Source organism: Mauremys reevesii, linkage group 1 (genome assembly GCF_016161935.1).
Source record: "Mauremys reevesii isolate NIE-2019 linkage group 1, ASM1616193v1, whole genome shotgun sequence".
Taxonomy (NCBI): Eukaryota; Metazoa; Chordata; order Testudines; family Geoemydidae; genus Mauremys; species Mauremys reevesii.
This window is the reverse complement of record NC_052623.1, coordinates 64,115,382-64,135,642: the sequence shown is the minus strand read 5'-3', so window position 1 is coordinate 64,135,642 and position 20,261 is coordinate 64,115,382. Positions and strand designations below refer to the sequence as shown.

The 20,261-nt window shown below is 41.7% G+C and overlaps 1 long non-coding RNA gene across 2 annotated transcripts in view; it reads left to right on the top strand.

Moving 5' to 3' along the window:
- Window positions 1-19,182, top strand: part of LOC120402319 — a 30,539-nt gene extending 11,357 nt beyond the window's left edge. For both annotated transcript variants that reach the window (XR_005597139.1, XR_005597142.1), the window contains exons 3-5: window positions 14,769-14,905; window positions 18,493-18,528; window positions 18,639-19,182. This is a non-coding gene — a long non-coding RNA (uncharacterized LOC120402319). The remainder of the gene's footprint in view (window positions 1-14,768; window positions 14,906-18,492; window positions 18,529-18,638) is intronic.
- The last annotated feature ends 1,079 nt before the right edge of the window (window positions 19,183-20,261 follow it).

The following is a 20,261-nucleotide window of genomic DNA, read 5'->3' as shown; positions in this document are numbered from 1 at the left end:
CATGGTCAGGGATGGTCTAGATAATAGTCCTGCCACAAGTGCAAGGGACTGGATTAGATTAGCTCTCAAGATCCCTTCCAGTTCTATGATTCTATGGTTAAGGAGGTACATGGGGGTAGAGAAAAACCGTTATTTCACATTGGTAATAGTAGCAGCAGTGAGATGCTTGATAATAAAAGACTGGAGGATTCAGTAAACTGATAACTAAAGGTTACAGAAGGTCATAGGAATGGAGAAGTTGACCTTTGAACATTACAAACAACCAGCCAATTATTTTAAGGCATGACTTCCTTTTATTGTATCTAAACACAAACAAAGACTAGGCCTCCAAGGACTCAGTCAGTCAGTTTGGCTTCCTTTTCTGTTTTTAACAAGACCCCAATTATACTGGGCAGCTGACTCCACATGATCTATTGAACCTGTGAAACAAAACATGCGGATGTCCTGAGATTAGAAAGGGAATTGGGTTCATAGTTTTACTTAAGAGATTTACTGGCTTAACTAGAAGGCAGGTAGAGGAAAGAAAAGCCCTGAGGGTCCGATAGTATATATCACCTGGTATTAGGAGATACCAGACAAAACTGTCTGACTCACACGTGACTAGCTGACAATATTGTGTACACAAAATCATAAAAATAAAATGCACAAAACTAATTTGAAAAATACCCTGGAGCTTTTCCTTCAGATATGGATGAAATATTGAGTCTTTCTTTGGAAGGCCAGTCTGAAGGGTTATGGTCAGCAATAGCTCTGGTTGCAATCTCGCCTGTCTCAACATCTCCTAGTGGTACTGAGAAATCAGAGATAATTTACCTGATTATTCAGAACAACTCTCTGTGGTGTAAAGGGAAGCCGCCTCCTCATGCTGCATTTCTCTAGCATCTTCTGAATAGGTTGTCTGAGGTAACCATGACCAGTCAGTGGTACATGAGTGGTAAAATACCCACTGTACCCTCTCTGAGGGTGATAGCTCTACTCATTCCACAAGCAATCCCCTTGATTTATTCAATGTGAGTTGGAAGGAGAATCTGGGCCCGAGCTATTTTTGGCTACTGTCCCTTCTACACATTTCCTGAAGTTTGAAGGAAGAACGTCAGATTTAAACTAGGGAAGCTGCAACAGCATCCTTATTTGAAAATCTTTATATGTTAGTTTGCTTCTGTGTCCAGTAAAATGTTCATGATTTCACTAGATTACTTTGTAATCTGTACAGAATAGAATTTTGTTTTATTTACTCCACCATATTTCATACCAAGGTCTATCAGGTTGCTTTAAAAAGAACCAGTTTTACTAAGAGGGGGAGGTCCCCCCCCCCTTTGAAAAACTGCCATTGGACATTAATTTCCACTTGAACAGTTATCAGAGAATGGATTAGGATACCCGAGGTTAAGGTACGACACTGCTAATGGCTATACAGTAATGTGTAACTTGGGTGTAAGCACAAGAATTTGTGGAAGGCTGCTAGAACCCAGAGTTTGGCATAAATTTTATGGTAATTCAATGATTTCATGGCCTATACAATTCTTTACTATTTATGGTAGCACCTGTGATATTCTAGGAAGAATAGGGTAGTGCATCTTTAAAAGACATGTTAGTGATCACTAAAATATGCATATCCAGAAAACGAACACCCTCTCCCTCAAATCTGATGGAGCTAAGAAAAACTCAAAGCTCCAGAAGGCTGCTGAGGATATTATACTACTGGTGGATAAAGATATACTCATATTAAGGAATATGTCATGGTTGTTTGTCACAAGTGAGAATTAACAAAGAGAATGTAATCTTTTCAGCCCCAGCATCTTCTATCACCATGTTATGTTGATGTAACCTGTATGCTGAAAGGTTAAAATGTTAAGAGGACTCCCCCTACAGTGCCGTTTTCAGTACATTACAAGCCAACATACAACTTCCCGAGTTTCCTCTTTTTATTCCAGTTGTCCACCAGAGGGAGCCAAACTCCACTGATACTGCATGTAAACAATGTAAACTGTAATAGAGTTAAACCCACTTCAGATGCATGGAATGGGAAATACAGAGGCAGGTATAAATACACAGCACACAACAAAATACCTGCCTCTGTATTTTCCACTCCATACATCTGATGAAGTGGGTTTTAACCAACAAAAGCTTATGCCCAAATAAATGTGTTAGTCTCTAAGGTGCCACAAAGACGCCTCCTTGTTTTTGCTGATACAGACTAACATGGATTTAACACTCTGAAATCTGTAATAGAGTTGTGTCACTGGACTATCTGAGCTGGTTGAACATAGATCAAATCCATCCCCTCAAAAAGGAAGTGACCAAAGAATCAATGTCTCTAGCACACTTTAAAAGTATGAGTCCTGTTTTCCCCTGACACTTTGAGAATAACTAGTATAAAGTAAGTATGTGGAAATGGACAAAGTGTTCTGTGATGGGAAGAAAGCGGTGTGATACTTTATAAGGCACTGAAAACTTATCCCAAGCCAGAACTGAAAGATGTTTGCTTGCTGCTGCAAATCCAGTTGACCCTGTTCACACCAGCAGAGCTGCCATTTCAACCCTGGCTTGGAGAAGAGAGGGAGGCTAATGTGTTTCTCACATTGACATATTCCCCCCGTCCCTGCGCACACGCACACACACACGCACACACCAAACAATCCTTGGTATCACACTTTCTGATGTCCCACATTAATTTTGTTGATTTCATTACACACAAATGTTCATCTCAAGTCATCTGTCCTCAAAACTCATGCTCTATGCCCCGTAACACAGGGCAAGGCTAAGGCCTCACACATGAATAAAATATGAATAACAACACTTCTCCTACCTCAGAGGGATATTATGAGGAGCAAATCATTAATGTTTGTGAAGTGCTCAGAACTACAGTGATGAGTGCTGTAGAAAAGCCTGTAGGTAAATAGAAGGATAATGAACCACTGTGCAACAATTAATGGCAGGTATGAAAACAATGAGTAATCTATTTCTTTTATCTCCACCTGCCCTGGAGAAGTTGGTGGCATCGTGCCATGATCTCTGTTAAAGATGCAGTGTACATTTAGTATTAGTTTGTTTAAAGAAATGCCACTCCACACAGATCAAATCCATGCATCTTATCCAGCACCAGAGATTTTGATAAGGAGTGTTAATTTAATCCCTCTACTTCATACTGCCTACCAATGTCAGGGTTAGCTAGTGAATGTCTGAAAATCAAACTTCATTCAGATGGTGCTCAGTTACCTATTCAAAGGTAAATAGTAAGTAGATACTTAGCCACAAGCAGAGATTTTTGTCTGTCGATATTCTGTAAGACAGGGATAATACTTCCTTACCTCACAGGGCAGTTAGGAGGATAAAATCCTCCTTATATGTGTGAGGCACTCTGCTGGGGTTTACAGACCCCACATTAAACCAGAGCACAGCATGGGGCAGTACTGGGCCAGGAAGGCTCCACCCCTCAGCAGCTGCAGGGCATGTGCCAGGTGGAGGGACAGTTTAAATGGGCACAGATAGCCCAGAAGTAAGGGGGAAGAAGTTACAGGCTGTGCTAGAAAGTGAGGCCGATGCCTGGAACTGTGGGAAGAGTGATTATAGAATTGGTAAGGCCACTCTGAAAGCAGTGATCCATTTTAACTCCGCCCCCTCATCCGCCCTCCTACCCCCTTTTTTTTAATTTTTGCAATTGGAAACCCAAGAGAAGCTCTGAAGGAGGGGATGTTGTCCCCCTGGCAGGCTATACTAATACGGCTAAGTCTATGATTGTGCCCCGGATGGAGGAGCCACAGCCTGGGAGGAAGTGATCTGGGGTGGGGAGTGTAACTTGGGGTGGACCAATGAGTGGTCTGGACATGGCAACACCCCTTATGGCCCTGGGCTGGGAACTGGTGGAGTTGGAGGGCCTGATTCCCCCTCCCCTCTGTTGTGAGAGAACCCTGCGGGGGCAGGAACAGGAACTGAGGCTCACTGTATATAACCTGGCTATCAAAAATGTGACTTTCACTCACCCCACCTAACACTGAACTATGCTGAAGATTCAACATCCCTTTTAACAAGTACTATACAGTCAGTCCCTGTTAGAATGAAGGGTGGATGCCAATTTATTAAAATGAGCATTGAATTTAATTGATCCCAGCCAGGAGAGCAAGGCAGCAGAGTTCAACTGGCCAAAGGGAGGCAGGAGAAGTTTTGTTTGCCCTTATCAAACATATCTGAAAATGCTGGGGCTGCTGAATAGTTTTTGTACAGCTTTGTCAGTATAGGAACCACTGTGGTTAAAGAGGTAAAATCTCCTAATGTTAGAGTTGCCAACCCTCCAGGATTGTCCTGGAATCTCCAGGAATTAAATATTAATCTGTAATTAAAGATTGTCATGTGATGAAACCTTCAGGAATATGTCCAACCAAAATTGGCAACTCTACCTCGTGTAGAATCAGTTATATTGGTATACCAACTTTTATAAGTGCCTTTATACTACTTTGGGATTGTACCGCTTTAGTTACATTGGTTTGACTATAAATTTGACTTAGCTTGGAATTGAGCTTGTAAACTGTGTCTACACTGACATTATCAAATGTTGGATGGTGGGCATTGGCCCGGACTTCTCTTGCCTTCCATCAGGCAGAGTTGGGTTTGGTGGCCTGGCTCATTTGGACAGGTTCCACATGCGCTTTAACAAACTCACCTATGTTCTGACTGGCAAAAAGGACATAGTTCTGCAAAAACTAAAACCATTATGTGCTTCGGGGAATCATGTAAACTAGAGACTGAAAGAACCTAGTAGATCATCTGATTCATCCATCTGATAGTGACAGCTCATTCCCTACAATGTATTTTCTAATATTTTGTTCAGTCCACTTTAAAATACTTCAAACAATGGGGAGTCCACCATTATCCCTGGTAGATAATGCCACAACCCAATACATTTTACCATTGATGTTCAATCTAAACTTGTCATTTCTTAATTTCATTTCATTACTTCTAGTTATATACCCTTCCACCTCTTCCTGGCGGAAGAACTGCAGTTCTACAGGACACTGGATAAATGTATCTTCATGTCTCCCTCTATAGACTAACCCTCAAAGCTCAGGCCAACATTTTCATCAATGTCCTTTAATTTTGGGGTGCCTCACTTTTTGGGTGCCCAAGCTTGAAACAGTAGGGGTTAGTTTTCAGAGGTGTTGGGTTCCTGTAGCTCCCAATCACATCAAAGGGCTGAACGCCCACAGCTCCAATTGAACATCAGGCCCTAGCTGTCAAGCTGTTCACCAAGTTAGGTGACACTTTTGAACACGTGGGCAGTGGAACCTCTATTTACTATGCCAGTCCCCATGATACTAACAGCCAGATCTCTCCTTTAGCTCAAGGGATAAGAACTAGTGTTCATGGTGCCAAAGGTCCTGGCTTCTATCTCCTCTAGTGATTAGTCTGTATCTGTAAATATCCATCAATTTATTAAATCTAGACCTTCAAATACCTCTAGACCGGGGGTTGTCAAACTTAATTGTACTGCAACTCCCCTTCTGACAACAAAAATTACTACAGGACCTGGGGGGGAGGGGGACCGAAGCCTGAGCCCACCTGAGTCCTGCTGCCCTGGGTGGGAGGGCCAAAGCCCGAGCCCTATTGCCCTGGGTGTAGGGGTGGTCAAAGCCAAAGCCCAAGAGCTTCGGCCTGCAGCAGGGGTTCTGTAACCTGAGCCTCGTTGCCCAGGGCTGAAGCCCTTGGAGTTCGGCCCCAGGTGGTGAGGCTTCGGCTTTGGCCCTGGGCCCCAGCAAGTCTAAGACAACCCTGGCCAGCCATGCTGGATGAAGGACTGTGGGGAGAAAACTACTTTGAACAAAGGACTAGATTGTTAAATTCGGTTTTAGTCTTAGAAGCATATTTTTGTTTTTGTTTGTTTGTAACCATTTCTATCCCAATTACTTCCACTTGGTGTCACTTAAATATTTGTTCTGTGTTAATTAACTCACTCTTGTTTTGTTACACAACTATCTCAGTGCAGTGTTTCATACCGAAGAGTCAAGCTAACGGCTGGGGTGCTGTATTGTCTTTTTAAAGGATCATCAAACTTGATAAGTTTTCGGGAGTGTTCCAGTGAGAAGGACTGGACACTACAGGGGAGACAGTTTTGGGGAATCCTGGGGCTGGAAGGGGTGTTGGTGTCACCCTGCACAGAGGAAGCAGGCTAGTGGAAACCAGGGTGAAGCTATTTGTGCTGTGTTCACACTGCGGGTATCAGGTCTCTGAGCCAAAGCTGCACAGCACAGAGGCACCTGGGGTTACCCAGCATAGGCGCCAACTCCATGGGTGCTCCGGGGCTGCACCCACCGGCAGCCAAGCTCCCCACCCCGCCCCAGCTCACCTCCACCTCCTGCCCTGAGCATGCCGCATCCCTGCTTCTCCTCCCAGCGCTTGCTGCCGCAAAACAACTGTTTCATGGGGTAACAAGCTCTGGGAAGGAGGGGGAAGGAACGGGAACGCGGCACACTCAGGGGACAAGGCGGGGAAGAGGCGGGGCCAGAACGGGGATTTGGGGAAGGAGTCCAATAGGAGCAGGGAGGGGCGGAGTTAGGGTGAGGACTTTGGGGAAGGGGTTGGAATGGGGCAGGAGGGAGTGGGGCAGGGGTGGAGTCAGGGGCGTGGGGGGGGGGTCGAGCACCCACTGGCACCAGGATAAGTTGGCGCCTATGTTACCCAGGGCAGGCAGTGACACAATCTCTTTCTGGTCTGGGTTGAACCTCAAAGCGTGACAAACACTTATCAGCATGGTATTGCATTGAGGAGAAAGGTTTAGAGTAACTTTTCTCCTGCTGCCTCTTTCTGCCGCTGCACCATCTCGATATGCTTGATCTAGGGCAGCCTGAAAACTCTCATTAATGTCAGTGAGATGGATGGGCATGAATCTAGCACAGTAAGGCCTAAAGCCAACATGAGTCCTAAATCCATGTTGATGCACTTGACTAATAGTGGTCTGCTCTGAGCATCCACAAATCCTTTCAAAGTCAATGGGAGCTGCAGGTGCTTAGCACCTTTTGAAACTCAGGCCACTTATTTAGGTGCTTAAGTGTGGGTTTGGGGCCTAACTTGACCCACTAGATTTGAAAAATTATGTTCAGACTGAACACGAGCTGAAGCCGGGCCTCACGTCAGGAAGGGAGAGAAGTTTCCTCTCAAGCTTTGCCACAGAACAGGCAGTTCTAGGTGTCTGGGGACAAATCTGAACCTGAACTTGCAGACAAACGGAGATGCCATGTCTGGAGTAACACTGTACTGTTAACAGCACAGGAACACTCTTAGCAATAAAGAGCACAGAGATGAGTTAGAAAAACAACTGTCTTTTGTTAAGGGCAAAATTAAAACTACACAGACAAGAATTTATTTCTGTTCAGGCTGATTTAGGTGGAATTTTGTGACACACAAACCCATCAGCAAGATATTGACAGCCCCCTCAGCTAATAAAACATAAATACCAGCTCTACACCAAAAGAAAGTACTATTAATAGGTAGCAACTGGGAAAGGATTGATCTCTTGTGGGCTTACACTACTGAGGGAATCGAGGTATTCAAACTTTCCATGTTACAGCAGGCTTGGATATTTAAACAAATGTTAGGGCTTAATCCTGGTCAGTGCTCAACTTTCATAGACTTTCAGCCCTAGCTCACTGAGGTCCATCGTGTTCACCCCATATCCAGTGCTGTGTTGCCAGCTGCCATGAAATGATGAACTGCTGAGTGAATGTCAATAGAATGTCATCCAGTGTACTGGGATAAGTCTGCTATATGTACCTCTCTTTGCCTCCTGTTTCATCTGTCATGAGTAATGACTGCAGAAAGACAGTGCCTAGTTCTCCCCTCACACCAGATTTACACTTCAGTGGATGAAGCAATGTCCACTAAATCCTCAATACTGACCCTAGACAAACTTTTTAAGTCAGATACAACAATATATGTTGCCTACAGGCACAGGCCTGTGCGTTAAATTAAACTATTCAGCGAAGTGCAGGATGTTACAGTAAACTTCTCAATGTTGGTCAGAGCAATGCAGTTAAACATGCACTGAAAAGTCACCCTTTAGAAATCAAGCCACATGCTTAGCCTTTAACTGAGAGAGAGGTTAAGCCATTAAGGTGTTCCCTTATTTTTACTAATAATTTGCATGTACACAGCAGCTTACATCCTAAAGCACTACAAAATCTATGGGTTCAAACTGACTTTCATTACAATGTGTCAGAACTCCCACTGGATAGGTCTGCACTGCAATAAAAGACCCCTGGCATGCCTGCGGGCTGACTTGGGCTCGCAGGGCTCTGGCTGAGGGGCTATAAAACTGGTGTGTAGATATTCAGGCTCAGGCTGGAGCATGGGCTGTGGTACCCCATGAGGGGTGTGTCTGTGTGTGTGAGGGGGGGTGTCTCAGTGCCTGGGCTCCAGTCCAAACTCTAATGTCTGCACTGCTCTTCTTCGTCCCACACCCTGAGCCCAGCAAGCCCAAGTCAATTGACTCGGTGCTGTGGGTTTTTTATTGCTGTTGATTTACCCATTGACTTCAAAGGAAGCAGAAGCAGCCCGTGCCTGTGTTAACACTACTGAGACATTAAACTGCATAACATTGTGGAGGAGGGAAATTTTGGCCAACTACACCAAAGCTCACCTTTTCTATTCTAGAAAAATAATCTCCACATAGCAGATTGAAACCATAACAGTTGTATTCTTTGTAAAGAGCTCCATGCAGTAAGGGCCTGATCCTAATCAAAGTGATAGCCTAGTCTACACTACAAAAGGTTTGCAGGTATAGATAAACTGGCAGAACCTAATAGCATAGATACAGCTTTTGCCAGTATAGCTTATACCAGTTACCTAAACAAAATAAGCTCTACTGAGAAAAGCACTCTTTTGCCAGTGTAACTGCATCTATACTGAAGTTTTTGCCACTATAGAAATGCCATTGTAAATCACACTGCTAACCAACATTACTATTCTATTCCGGCATTTTTTGGTGTTCTCCTGGCTTAAGTAATAGGAGTCTTTCCACTGACTTCACTGGCCGCTGGATCAGTACCTAAATATACAGCACTCCATGTTGCTACTTGACCAGGATAAAGAACTGAGTTGATTGTCCTAGGATTTGAAGCTGTAGCTCCAAAGGATCTACTGAAGTCAATGGGAATTGTGCCTTCTTATGAAAGAACTGATTGTTTTTGTTTTTGTTTTTGTTTTTTTGGTTAGGTGGAGGCAAGCACTAAAAAGTCTAAGATATTCCAAACCTTGGTTCTAATTCAGCGAGACACTTAAGCATGTGCTTAAAAGTACTTCACTTGGTAGAGACTGACTTAAGCACAGGCGTAAGTGTCTCGCTGAATTAAGGCCCTGATGCATAAACAACTAAGCCACTCCCTCTACCTTTATAGTGACAGGGTTCTAATCAGTATGTAGGATATTTGCATTCTTCAAATATTTATAAAAATAATTACTTATCAATTTTAAATATACCTGTTATCCATGTAACACAAATCTGTGAGTCTTAAACTTTTCACTGGCTTAAAATATCCAAATCTCCGTGATTTAAATTTGTATCTACTCCTGTATCCAAAAATTCATCTAAAAATGAAATTAAGTTCTTCCCAAAAGCAGAGTTTTGTAAAAGTTTGGTAGTTGGGGATGTTTATAAGGCAAATGCTGACACCCTCAGAAAAATCAGGGTTTACTTGTAAAGTTTTTTATGTTTATTAAGTTTGATGTCTGATATAGCCTCAATATCATCACCAGTTCTGAACGAGGTTAATTACTTTATCTTGATTAATCTGGAGACAACAGAAGTATAAAACACCACTAACATGAAGTCCTCTGCTACAGTGGTTCTCAACCTTTTTTGGCTCAGGACCTATTTGTAAACCTCACTGGCCTCTCGCAATCCAGCAAATAGCTTTAGTGCAAAAACATCTGGCTTACTCAATATTTCTTACATTAATGTGTCTGTTGTATATCTCTCCATCTATACAGAGAGAGAGAGAAAGAAATAAGTACTAAATAAGTACACAATGCATTCCAGAGTGGTGGCTTCTGTTCTGTGGGGCTGGCTGGGCTCCGCTGCCCAGTCTGGGAGTTGCTACCTCTGGGGCACAGAAGTGTTCACTTTTGGACCATCATGAGGGATAGCTGGACCAAATTTGTGAGAGTGGCATTGCAACTCGTGCATGAAGTCGCAGAACTATTCACTTAAATTTGGCCTAGCTAGACGCCCATTTTCATGACAGGGGAGCAGCTGGGCCAAATCTGAGTGGTACTGCAACGCCAGAAGTTATGATGCCTGGAGTAGGGAGCTGGGCTCAGCCAGCTCTGTGGGACTGGAGCCACAAGAGCAACTGCTGCAGGATGAGTGTGGGGCAACCTCTGCAGCCTGTGCCCCCAGGGGCAGGGCCCCCCACAGTCTCCCACCCTGCCTTGGGATAGGACTTGTCCCTCAGCCTCTCACCTGACTCTGACACATTCTGGTGACCATCATGACTCATGGGTTGGGAAACCCTGCTCTACTGAGCCCTCTAGTCAGTGTTTCCCAAGTTATTTCCTAGGGTCACACTGTCCTAGCCATTTTCAAACAGAATGGAATTCATGGGGAATAAGATGTTATGGCCTCTAATTAAGAGGGTGATATACTGTGGATAAGAACCCAATAATTTATTTGGGCTCAGACAGTCTATAATTTGAAATCCAATTTATAACCCAAACTGAAGGGCTTCAATTCACCAGTTTTCTGTAGTTCGTTTAATTCAAAAGACTTTGATAGGTCAATGACATTAGTGTAGTGACATGACCCTAGTCATAACCAGACATATTATGAATGGAATTTAATAATGCAGAAGAAATAGAGTACTCTGTTCTAATACTGAATTACTCTTACTTATCCTTTGATGACAGTTTTATTGATTAACATTATCAAACAAAAGTTTTTAAAGTCTTGCCAGGCACATGCACCTACGCAGACATTATAGCCTGCTCTATCATTTTACTGAATTGCCATTCCTGTATCCTAGTCTTAAAATGTGACTTGTTTCCATGGAAACAAATTGAATGTTTACAAGAGGTTTGTCGACAGTTCTATTGATTTTTTTTTTAAATTATGTCAAGATCACTTTGTTTTTCATAGCAAAACCACCACTGCTACATGTACAGTATATGTGATATTTCTGAATTTAACCTCCATTTTTAAGGTCAGATTTTGCCACCCTTCCTTATGTCGAGTAGTACTTTATTCCACAAATAAACACATTCAATTCAGTGGAGCTGGGTTTTTTGTGTAAGGTGATGTTCAAGGTGATGTTCTAGGTGATTAAGTGTGGCACAATCTGTCCTATAGATTATCTGTCTATTTCAAGAGTTTCTCCTACCACATGTTTGAACAGCACCTACCACAATGGGTCTCCAGTCTCATTTGGACACCAATGTGATATCTAATAATTTGTTTAATGTCCTTATTGTATTTTAATTGTGTTAATATAACAATTAAAGATCATGCATCTAGGATAAAGAATGCAGGCCATACCTACAGGCTGGGACTGCATCCTGGAAAGTGGTGACTCTAGAAAGGATTTAGGGGTCATAGTGTACACACAACTAAATAGAACCTCTCAGTGCAATGATGTAGCAAAAAGGACTAATGAGATCCTTGGGTATATGAAGAGGGAGGAGGGAGGAGATTGTATATGGCATTGCTGAGACTGATGCTGCAATACTGTGTCCAGTTCTGGTGTCACATTTTAAAAGGACATTGGAAAAGGTACAGAGAAAAGCCACAAAATGATTCAAGCACTGGAAAAATACCTTCCTGTGACAGACTTAAGGAGTTCAATCTGTTTAGTTGATCAAAAAGAAGATCAAAGGGTGACTTGATTACAGTGCATAAGTATCTTTACTGGGAGAAAATATTAGGTACTAAAGGGCCTTTAGCCTAGTCGAGAAAGGCATACCAAGAACCAATGGCTGGAAGTTAAATCCAGAGAAACTCAAATTAGAAATAAAGGCACACATTTTTTTAATAGTGAAGGTGATTAATCATTGTAACAAACTGCCAAGGGAAGTGGTGGATTCTCTATCTCTTGACATCTTCATATCAAGACTGGATGCCTTTCTGGAAGATATGCTTCAGCCAAATGCAAGTTACTGGGCTCAGTAAAAGAGTAACTGAATAAAATTCTATGGCCTTGTACAGGAGGTCAGACTAGATGATCTATTGGTCCCTTCTGGCTTTAAAAATGTATGAATTTATGAACTACTTAAATTAGTAATTGTTCCAAAATCCTGACTAGAACTTAGGCCTCCTGAAGGAGCATATAAAAATGCAGCACTCTATTGGGGGGGTGATATCTCCACCATAGTTAAGATTAAGACTATCTTACTGCATAACAGCTGATTTTTGTGTGTAAGTGTGTGTTCTAAAATCTACATGCTTATTCAAGGTTTATTGAAACTCATGATGCCTCATGGGGGATCGAGGGTAGGGTTAGTGTTCCAAAATTGAGATTGTTTGAGCCAGGTTTTCCTGAGATACAGCCCCCCTAAAAAATATTGTGATAAAATTTTACAGTTCTTATAACCTTTTTTGCGCACACATATGCTCTGATGCTCCCTGCATTGATATTACCCACTCAAGATTGAGCTCATCTAGTGTTTGGCACCCACTTCCCCTTGGGGGAAGCACAATTAAAAAAAAATATTCAAGATAAAAGTTGGTTCTACAATGTGGCCTGAGCCGAGCTGACAACCCAGAGAAGGACAAGATGGGTGAGGAAACATCTCGTATTGTATCAGCTTCTGTTGGTGAAAGAGAGGAGTTTTTGAGCTCCACAAAGTTTTTCAGGTCTGGGAAAGGTTATCAGAATGTCACAGCTAAATACAAGGTGGAACACATTGTTAAGCATAAGGAGTTTAACGTGTTGCAAGAAACCATTCACAATGAAGTGGGCAATTAACACCTCTGGAGCCATAGGACAAAGGAGAGTTAAACTATGTCTACACTGCACTTTCATCAGTAAAACTTTAGTCAGTCAGGGGTGTGAAGAAAAAAAACCACACACCCCTGACTGACAAAAGTTTTACTGATGAAAAGTGCTGGTGTGGCCAGCATTTTGTTGGTGGGAGACGCTCTCCCACCGACAAAGCTACCATCCCTCATTGTGAGTGGCTTTCTCCTGCCAACAAAGAGTGGCTACACTGAGTACTTTACAGCATCACTGCTGTAGCAGCACAACTGTGCAGCTGCAAGGTGCGCAGTGTAGTCATAGCCTTAGTGGGTTACAGATTCTTGTAATGAGACATAAAACCCATGTCTTTATTGAATCCATGATTTTTATCGTCTAGAGAGTTATGCATTTAAGTGCCCAAGCTTGTCTTTTGAAGGTATTATGCAGTTTTCCTTTGAGGATGAGCGCTGAGAGATCAGATATGGTGTGATTGTTTTGTGAAAAGTGTTAGCCCACAGATGATAAGGTGATTTTATCTTTTATCATTTTTCTGTGAGTTCATTTGAGATTGTAGTGATTGTCTAGTTTCACCCATAGAGTTGTTGGAGCATTTGATAGGCATGAACACATCAAAATGCCTAGTACATGGAGTGTACCTCTTCCAGTGCATCAAATGCCCGAGACCTGAAGAAGAGCTCTGTGGAGCTCGAAAAGCTTGTCTCTTTCACCAACAGAAGTTGGCCCAATAAAAGATATTACCTCACGTACATCCTGGGATCAACACATCTACAGTAAATCAGAGGAAGTCATTTGTACATGTACAGAAGCACTGGAGGTCTGCTGCAAAGTAGTATCTTTGCAGGCAGTCTGACAGACTAACTGGGTGGCTCAAGGCGACATGCTCTGACTAGTGAATCTGTGCCATCTCCATGCATGGTGAGTTGGAGTCGTGGTCTGGTCATGGTGTCTTTCTTAAAAATGGGTGTTGTGCACATTAGTTGCATTCTGCAGGGGCTTCTTTTGGAAGTTTTCCCTAGAGACCAAAGCTGTTAGTAAAGAGATGATACTTTAAGGTACTCTTAAGACTATGTGCAGACAGATTGTTTTTTAAATTGCTATGCCTGATTAGGGCCTAGGTGGAATTAGTGGTTCAAATCTTGCATCATTTGATCAAGGGTTTCAGATACAACCCCCCAGTAAGGAGCTGCTTTTAATATTAAAATCTCTTTAAAATCCACATGCATTGACTTGAAAATTGTTATCCCACAAAAGGGCTGGGGAAGTGTGTAGTGGAAATTTCAGTTCCCGAGATACAGCCCCTTCTAAAATGAGTTGGTCATAATACTTTCAGGTTTTTAACTTATTTATTTTTTTGAGCAGAGCCAGGGAAATGACTCATGAAATGTATATAGTAGACTGCCCTTGAGATCTACTACTGAATAGTACCAAAGAGCAATTTAGAAATATTTCAGAAGTAACTGAATTATAAAGACTTTGGCAACTCTGCTTACTGACAGTTCATATCTTAGAGAACTATTATTTCCTCCAACTCCTACATGAGAGACCAGACTCAGATGGTGGCTTAGTGGAATAAGCTCTTTCTCCTGAATACAAGAGCAGTAAGCTCCAATCCTCTCTTGTGGAGCTCTGCATTGTGTGTCCAATAGTGCTTCCAACCTGCTTTAGTTGGGGCCACAATGGGGATCATGAGGTCTTCTCAAAGCCAAGACATGAGATGAGACTGCAGGACTGGGTAGACTTCTGAAGTCGGTGGGCAAGGCTGTTATGGTGCATATCAGCACTAACAAGATGGCTTCATTTGATATCTCACAGTTTATAGGTGACTCTAGAGAAAAATCTGAAGGGTATTGAAGGAAGCAATGTCCAGGTGATCTTCTCAGAGATGCTTCCTGTGCCATGAGTGAAGGAAGACAGAAGGCAGAACATTCTCAAGGTGAAGTGTTGGCTGGGTAAGTGGTGTGAGGGGGAAGAAATATTTATGTGACATACTGGGTCACCTTCTGTGCGGGGAGCAAGTTGTACAATTTGTGTGGCCTCCACCTCAGCAGAAGAAAGATCAATATCCTAGGAGAAAAGGGGACTAGACTAATCCGATGAAGTGGGTATTCACCCATGAAAGCTCATGCTCCAAAACGTCTGTTAGTCTATAAGGTGCCACAGGATTCTTTGCTGCTTTTAGACTAATCAGGAGGTTGTTCAACTAACAACAAAAGGGGAGGGTGAAAAGGAGAACGAATGAGTAATCATTTAGCACAAAAATCACAATGTGAAGAACAAAATTAATCAAGAACCAAAAGGCATGAAGAGAAGATTCTTTAATTGTCTATACAAGAATGCTAGGAGCCTGGGTAACAAACAAGGAATTGGAATTGCTCACTTAAGCATAAATTCAACTTAGTTGGTATTAGTAGAATCTGATTCACATGACTGGAATGTTAAAATCACTCACTACAATAATCTATTTAGGAAGGGCCAAGTGGGCAAAAGAGGACAAGGAGTGGCACTCTGTCAAAAATGCAATTAGCTGTTTCTGACTCACTGATAACTCAGAAGCAAATGATCTTGAGTGTCCATGGATAAATGTTCTAACAGCTAATGCTAAAGATGGGGTATTAGCTGTTGTCTGCTGCACAATAATCACACTAGAGAACTGGATGACTCCTTAAGAATGTGTTACAACATGTCAGTACTAAAATGTACTTGGAATTTCTAAATATTACAGAGGACAATTTCTTAACTCAAAAACTGTTGCATCCAACATAGGAAAATTCTATATTAGACCTCACCTTAACAGATAAGAGGAATTGGGCATAGAACTAAGTTAATAGTTGCTTACGTGAAAATTATCAAGACTTGATTACATTCATTATGTGCAATCAGGATAAAGTTCCAACCAGTTATAGATATATTTGGAGCTTTAAAAGAGCCAATTTTAATAAAATTGTAAACAATTACAAGCCAAATCACTTGGGAGAGAGACTATAAATAGAAAAATGTGAATGATAATTAGAAGCTGTTTAAGAAAATTTTACTAGATGCCCAAGAAATCACAATAGAGGAAGAAGGCTACACTGGGTTTTTTAAGGGTGGGGGGAGTTAATAGCAATTAATATAAATTAGAAATAGTAGAAAATTGATAAGGGATGCCAAAGGACACAAGGAGAAATCTTTAGCCAGCAGAGTCAAGGACAATGAGAGAGAGTTTAAGAATGTTAGGAATTAAAGGAACTCTAGCAATGGTTTGAGCCATTAATACGTGGAAAGGGTAGAATTGTCAATAAAAATACAGAAAATGCAGAAGTGTTCAATGCATATTTCTGTTCTGCAGTTGAGGAAAAGTCAGAGGAGGTATTCATATCATATGAAGATATATTTCCCATTTCAGCTATAATTAAGGAGGATGTTAAATAGCAGCCACTAAAGTTAGACACTTTAAAATCAATAGCTCTAGACAACTTATATCCAAGAGTTTTTTAAAAAAGCTGCCTGAAGAGCTCTTTGGACAGTGAAGTATCAGAGAGGTAGATGTGTTAGTCTGGCTCTGTAAAAGCAGCAAAGAGTCCTGTGGCATCTTATAGACTAACAGACGTTTTGGAGCATGAGCTTTTGTGGGTGACATGCATTCGACAAAGTTGGTATTCACCCACGAAAGCTCATGTTCCAATATGTCTGTTAGGTGCCATAGGACTCTTTGCTGCTTTTGGACAGTGACTGATTGATTTTCAATAAGTTTTGGAGCACTGGGAAAATTCCAGAGGACATGAAGAAAGCTAATGTGTTACTAGTTTAAAAAGGGTAAACCAGGATGACCTAAGTCAAACTAATTTAAATCCTGGGCAAAATAATAAAATAAAATATGGAACTCAATTGAATAAAGAATTAAGAGTGTAATATAGTTAATCCTAGTCAACATGGGTTCACAGGAAAATAAATCTTGTCAAACTAACTTGATATCATACGTATGTGTGTGTGTGTTTTGATGAGATTACAATTTTGGTTGATACAATACCTACTTAGATCTCTGTAAGGCATTGGATTGGTACCGCACAACCTTTTTTAAGTAAAACTAGAATGATTCAAGATGGCACACATTAAATGGATGCAGAACTGGCTATCTGATAAATCTTATAATGTAATCAAGCCAGTGTATTTCTCATGGAGTCTTGCATGGCTCAGTTCTTGACCCTATGCTATTTAATATTTGTATCAATGACCTGGAAGGAAACAATCATTAGTGATATAAATTTCAGATGAAACAAAGACTCACTAATAAAGAACCATCTGGATCAGTTGGTAAACTGAGCATGAGCAAATGATGTGCATTTTAATACAGCCAAATGTAAGGCCATATATCTAGGATCAAAGAATGAAGGCCATATTTACACAATATGGGACTCTATCCTAGGAAGCAGTGACTTTGAAAAAGTGGGTATTCACCCACGAAAGCTTATGCTCCAATATGTCTGTTAGTCTATAAGGTGCCACAGGACTCTTTGAAAAAGTACTGGGGGACATGGTGGATAATCAGCTGAACATAAGCTCCCAGTGCAACAATGTGGCCAAAAGGGCTAATGTAATCCTTGGGTGCATAATCAAGGGAATACCATCTAGGAGTAGGAAGGTTATATTACCTCTGGATCTGGCCTATGTGTAACCAATACTGTGTCAAGTTCTGATGTCCACAATCCAATTTTTTCAATATCCTTCTTGAAGAGGGTTCAGAAGACCCACGAGAATGATTAAAGGACTGGAAAGCATGCTTCATAGTAGTGATAGACTCAAGGAGCTCAATCTAGTTAGCTTAACAAAGAGAAGTGTCAAAGAATGACAGTAGCTCTTTAGGAGGGAACAGGGCCAGTTCACCTGTGACTCTTCAGCTGCCTCCCAATTTGGTTTAAAAGCAAACAACCTGTGAATGAGGGTTGTGTTAGAGTACAGATTGAGTCAGTCAGGAAAAAGGTGGGTGAGAGCTTCCAAAGATCAGGGCAACTGTGGAAGCTCCTAGAAGGAAACTAGGTGGTTCCGGGGAGAAGGCTAAAGAGCAGCCAGAGGGATTTTGCTGGCTGGTGTTCCCCAGCCAGAGAGCCAGGCCTGGAGACAGCTACTAACTGTCTGCTGCCCCACCCTGACTGAGGGCCCAGGGCTCATAGACTGCCATACTGGCCCAGCCGGAGGACCGGACCACTAAGTGCAGCTAATTCCCCCCTTTGAACTCACCTTTACAGGTACGTGACAGTGAGGAGGCATGGCCTCTCTCAGAGTGACAGAGAGGGATGGCCATGCAGCCTACAAACCCAAAATATTGGATTTAAAAAAGGAATTAATCCAGGGAAGTCTTATGGCCTGTGTTATGCAGGAAAGTATACTAGAAGTAACTAGATGATCTCAGTAGTTCCTTCTGGCTTTAAAAAAATCTATGAACTTATGGTTGTTGCACTCATAAGTCTGTAGGGATGACATGTACCGTAACTTTGTATTTCTGGATTTTCTAGGTTTTAATGGGTGTTACAATAACTCCAAATATTTTGGTTTTCAGAGGTTAAAGTTTAGCCGCTCTTCATGTTCTGGAAAGGTAGGAAGCAGCGTTAATTCTACTTTCACAAAGTATTTGGGCAATTCATTACCGTCAGGCATAGTGACATGGTGCCTAAAAGTCACTATGTAAATTTGGGTCTTTTATAGGTTTAATCCATCCCTCGGAGCAGGAAATTTGAGCCAAGCAGCGTTGTCTTGCCAGCCTACTTCTCTGACAGGTGAACCATACTGCTAGGAACAAAAATGCCAAGGCTTTTGTACTCCTGTGCGTATAACAATACAACTAACAACAAATGTGGCAACTCTAAAGGCTACAGAAAACAAAGGGGACTTATAATTTGTCTCTTAAATTGTTAAGTGTGAAAGTTCCCATGCAAACCACTTCAAGTCTAGAAAACAAGAATACAACAAAGTCCAAAGCACATCATGTCCTTCATTGCCTAAGGTTAGACAACATACAGCTAATAGTGGCCCGATGGATGTGACAGAAGCAATAAATCATTCTCTTTCTCTCTGCCCTGGTCTCCCATGTCATGCTTACTGCACAGCTGCCACACTGAGATTGATGGTGTTTGCCTTCAACGTAAGAATAACTTCTCACCCACTTCTCTCTCATTCTGTTAACAAAAGGACACCAAAAAACCACCTTGTTTACAAATAACTACATTAGGCATTTAGAAGATGACCACCACCTGGCCCATTATATCTATATGTACTTTGGTTCTTTCATTTATATTGAGCACACAGCTTTGAATTTACTGGGATTATAAGCATTGCTATTTATGTTAGCACTAATGTACATTCATCAGCAGGTGATAACGTGAGCGTAACAGTTCTGTATCTGTGACAGAGCAGAGACCACTGAAAAGTAGCAGAAACATACTGGTAAGTGTAGGTCAATTTCGGGAACAGTGAATTTCCCATGCATTTTTAATGGCTGTCACACTCTGGTCATCCTGTGGTGCATTTTTGTAGCTATTTGTTATGCCTTTTACTGTAGCTTGTCACATTAAAGTGTGAGTATCTACATTATAATTACATACTATTACTTTGATTTACATGGTCCGCTAGGTGTGGATAATGCTTTTCCAGGCAAATATAACATATCACAAGAGATAATGTGATGTCAACTATAAGAAAAATGATGGAAAGATATTGTCATCACCAGGATTATAAACAGAATGGGACGTAGATGAGTTTCTTTCATGAGTCAGTGTGATTTGAGCTTATAAGAAGTTTAGACTCTGGCCATCCAATCTGCATAAGGCAGACCTCATTCAAATAAAGAGCAAGTCATTAATCACAACTTGGAGGGATATTTTTCTGGTACAGCACCAGTATAAACCACTGGATGATAGATATATTTAGTGTTGTGACCACAAGGAAAAATAGTTCTTCAACTCTGGCTCTTCTTTGATGGGCTGATGTCAGCCCTCGTTCACACATTTGAACTCTGGTGAGGGTAATAGGTTTGTATCCAAGGGCAGCATTTTGGCTCAGTATCTTTAAACAAAAGATTGACAAAATCATCAGGTGTGTAGTGGCTTTGGGGGGTTTAAAATTGACATTCTTCCTGAATTCATAAAGAAAGGACCAACAACTTCTAAAACACAGAACTCTGGGGCAATAAAGTATCCACCTTCAGTGCTCCTGCCACCATCTCCTCCACACCTCCAGTATCACTTTTTTGTGGCTTGTCTGTTATTGTGAGGTTAAGCCTAATCTATCACTTGATCCATTGCTGCTGCCGCTGAATATTCAGCTCTCTTT